This window comes from Glycine max, chromosome 1 (assembly GCF_000004515.6).
Source record: "Glycine max cultivar Williams 82 chromosome 1, Glycine_max_v4.0, whole genome shotgun sequence".
Lineage (NCBI taxonomy): Eukaryota > Viridiplantae > Streptophyta > Magnoliopsida > Fabales > Fabaceae > Glycine > Glycine max.
In genome coordinates, this window is record NC_016088.4 from 7731228 (window position 1) to 7735727 (window position 4500).

Below are 4500 nucleotides of genomic sequence, written 5' to 3' on the forward strand. Positions count from 1 at the left end.
GAGGATCACCGGTTCTTTGATCACATCAATCACCAAAGCGATGACAAGGGTGTTGGCGGACCAATGTCACCTCCGTTGCAATATCACCAACCTAGGTGTCCAGTGGACTTGAACCTTAATCACCTACCACACTACATTGATCGACACCATTTCGTTCAACAACAATGTACAACTATAAATCAGTGTACTTGAGGTTGACATGACCTTCGATGAAAAAACATAATGTATTCGAGCAATCAAAGAATACAACATCAGAAATTATTTTGATTGCAGAACAATATATTTTGACCAGAACTAGTGTGTAAATCACATGAAAATGATTGTACATGGAGCCTAGGCGCATGCAATTCAAAGAGTTATAAGAAATGGATTATCAAGAGTATCAAATATCAAAGATCATCACATTTGTCTCACGCCCATACTCAGACAAGATCATCGGCAACTCAACAAACACGTCATAGCACATATCGTCCAACCAATTGTCAAAACAAACCCTACAATCTCCATTAAGACATTGGTTGTAGAGATCAAAACGTTCATGAATTATACTCCATCCTACAAAAAGACATGGTTATCAAAGCAAAAATCGTTGGAGATGATTCATGGAAATGAGGAAGAATCATATGTCAAGCTGCCAAAACTTTTGGGAGCTTTGCAATCTTGTGTTCCTGAGACTGTGGTCGCTACTAAAAAAAATCCGTGTTTGAATGGGAGAAATCGTATCGGGCAAAAAAAATGTCTAAACGTGTCTTTTGGTTATTTGGTCCATGCAATAGGTTTGCATATTGCAAACTCATAGTACAAGTAAATGGTACATGTCTTTGCAGGGAGTATACTGACACATTATTGATAGCTACAACACAAGATGGAGCTAACCATATCTTCTGAGTTGCCTATGCCATTGTAGCAGGAGAGACAACTTGTGTGTACTATCTTTCCTAAAGAATTTTGAGAAGACATGTTATTCTACAAATGAACATTTCTCTCATTTCAAATAGGCACCCCTCGATTATAAGTGCCTACAACAATCCAACTAACTTATGGGTTTAGGACACATCCCATTTCTTATGCATGCGCCACATTGCACAAAATTTCCTTCGCGGTAACTCAAATTGCAAACATTTGAAGAAATCACTCATGTTGGCGGGTGAACATCTATTTTATTTCTTCGCTAAACTTTATTTTGAATCAAATTTCATGATGCAATAGATTGATTTAATAATTATAGGTTACGCATACACGGAGAAGATGCATGGGCGACATCTTGGGGATATCCGTGCGAATAATCCAAGTGCAATGGCTTGATCAATTACCCAAAAAAACTTGGGTACAATGCTTTGATAAGGGAAAACGTTAGGGACATATGACTATAAATTTGTATGAATTGATTAATTCCATGTTAAAAGACACAAGGCGAGATTTGCCAGTGTCATCATTGGTTGAGAAGACGTACTTCAAGATCACAAACCTCTTTGCGATTAGAAGAGACAATGATCAACTCTGGCTCACAATATTCCAAAGTTGTCTCTGAATGAATAGTCATTAACAAGAATCAAATACACATTGTTAACCAGTTCCACATACACAACCACACATTTATTGTAACATAGACTCAATCCCCACTTCAAATACCCAAATCATTTGGAAGGGTTTATGGTCATGTTACAATCCCAAAATTGTGATTGTGGTGAAGATCAGGCTAAACACTTACCGTGTTCTCATGTAATGATTGTCTGTAAATCTGTCAATGTTGATCTCACGAAGAAGATCAGTAGGATCTTGATCCAAGGAAAAAGAGGACCGCAAAGGATTGTCCGATTAACTGGCATTCCTAATATAGACGAAGAAAAAAATGAATGAAAAAATAAAAAAATGTAAAATTTATTGGCAACAAAATTATAATATAAGCAATTAAACTAATGTACTTTATGTAATAAATAGAAATTGGTGTATATTGAAAAAATATTGGAGAGAAAAGATGTATTTGAGAAAAAAAAAATCCCATTTCAAGGCACTTTACAACCACTGAAAATTTTAATGATCAACACTTAATTATATACTTTTATGATGCGCTACATATATTATTCTACGCAATGACATGTGATTATTGAAAATGGTTTTGATAATATGGTGGTATAATTGGTTTCTGGCAAATGTTAATGAATCTTGACTTACATTTTGACAGAGAAGAATTGTTTTATTTCTGTAAAATATCTAAAGTCCATTTTTAATCTTTGTAAAAAAAATTGTTTTATTTTTTTTATCTTCATAAAATTTAAATGATTTTTTTGGTATGGAGTTAAATTTAAATACAACCAAACTTAGGTGTCTCATGTTTCACCACTAAAAGTTAAACACACGGTTCTTTATTTTATTTTTTTTTTCTATTTTTTTGTTTTCTTTTTCTTTCTCATTCCCCAATCTTCAACAACACCATCTTCCTCACCCCCACCCCTAGCGAGTTCTGCACCCCTTAATCGCATCAACCCCAACCACATAATTTATCAAGAGTTCTAAACAGAAATGACATATGCTCCTGCTAGCAAGAAGTTCACACTCCACATATTAGGAAACAAATTCACATATTATGGAATGTTCTTTTGAACCGGAGGACTAGCTAATTCATGATTTAACCGGTTGAATAGGCCAATCTTCCATTGGATTGATCCGTTGAACCACCGGTTTGGGCGATTCATAACAGATTTTACCAGTTTATATCACTTTTTTATGGAATGTTCTTTTGAACCGGAGGACTAGCTAATTCATGATTTAACCGGTTGAATAGGCCAATTCAATCCAATTTTTAAATAATAATACATCTAATGGTAATACAAGACATGGTGTGGTCAGAAATCTAATTAAAAGTGACAATGTCTCACTTGAGTATGTAAAATGTGAGAAATAGGAAAATAGTCCTGGATCTGTCGAGGGGATTAAATCCATGAGTGGAGGAAAGTATGGTGAACACTCGTTGAGTAGTCAAATGAAGCCATATGAATACCCTATGCACTATATACTTTTCATTCCTATGGCACTTCGTAGTGTTATCGTTTTTGTTTTCTACACCATCTGTGAAAAACCTTCCACAAGTCCTCCTTAGTGAACGTTTTGGAGAATTTGGGGAAGAAAAACATTGAGATGCCATTGTTTGTCTTTCTGTGTCCATATCTCTAACTACCTTGAGTGCCCTCTCATATTCTCTAAATCAAAGATCAACATCCTATTCTCTTTCTTGCTTTCAATTTAACCAGTTAACTTAAGAGTCATGCACTTAGAACAATGATTATTGTAACAACACAATTTTCTTTTTCATTTCTTTCCTAATGTATATATCTTTTATTTCTCCTAAAAAATATTATAAAATATGCACCGAATTTTATTTCTGTTCTATTTTTTTATAATTAAAAAAGTTAGGGGAGCAAAAGGCCCCACACCAACAAATAATTTTCATCATTGGTCACATTATTTTTTTAATCTATAAAAATCAAATATATTAAATGAGATATATAATAGCTCATACATCTTGTTGAAATTAGATTCCTTGACACCGGTCACACAGTTTGTTTCTTATGTAAATGGTCCCAATGATTAAAACTCTAATATTTCAAGCATAATGGACAAGTGAGCATCATCAATTGAAAAACATTGCAAGTTTAAACTCGGGCACCATCAATAAATTAGGCGCAATAAGCAAGTGATATTAAGGAATCTAAGTTCAGGTTAAACAATACTACAATAGAGCTGGAATATTAATTGATGTACGTATTTGTGTTTTTTTCTCTGGCATGTGCATGTGCCTGCCTATATATAACTAATCTTAATTGTTTGAGGTATGATCGAATATTACATGTAAATAAGGTCGTGTATAGATATTTTGGGGCCTAAGACGAAAATATTAAAGGGATCTTTTTTTTACAAGAATTTTTATATTTTGGGGCCTAAGATATTGAAAATTGTCATGTCCGATAGGACCCTTTTCTATCATTAAATCTGTAAATTTTCCATCAATATTTTTCCATAGTCCTGGGTCATAAATATTTGTAGGTACTTCACTAGAAGTGTTATTATGCTCAACATTCCCTTCTACTCCTATTTCTAAAATATTGTCTTCTAGTTCTTGATTGAAATTATGATTATTTGTGTTGTCAGTATTATTTATAGGTGGTTGTTCTATCACGTTTTCACCATTATCAGTATCATCTCAAGGTGGTTGTTCTACATCGTTGTCAGTATTATCTATAGGTGGTTGTTCTATAACATTTTTCCTCGTTGTCAGTATGATCTATCAGTGGTTGCTCTATCACATTTTCATCTATTGAACTTGCTTTTGCGTAATTTTTATGAATAATAACAAATTTATCAAGGGCACTACGTTGAGATTCAATTAGCTTTTCAACTTTTCATTTTTTCTTCAATTTTTCATAACCAGATTCATACTTTTTATTTGACATTTTCTTTTGTAAATAATCAAAATAAAAAAAATTAACTGAATATTAAAGA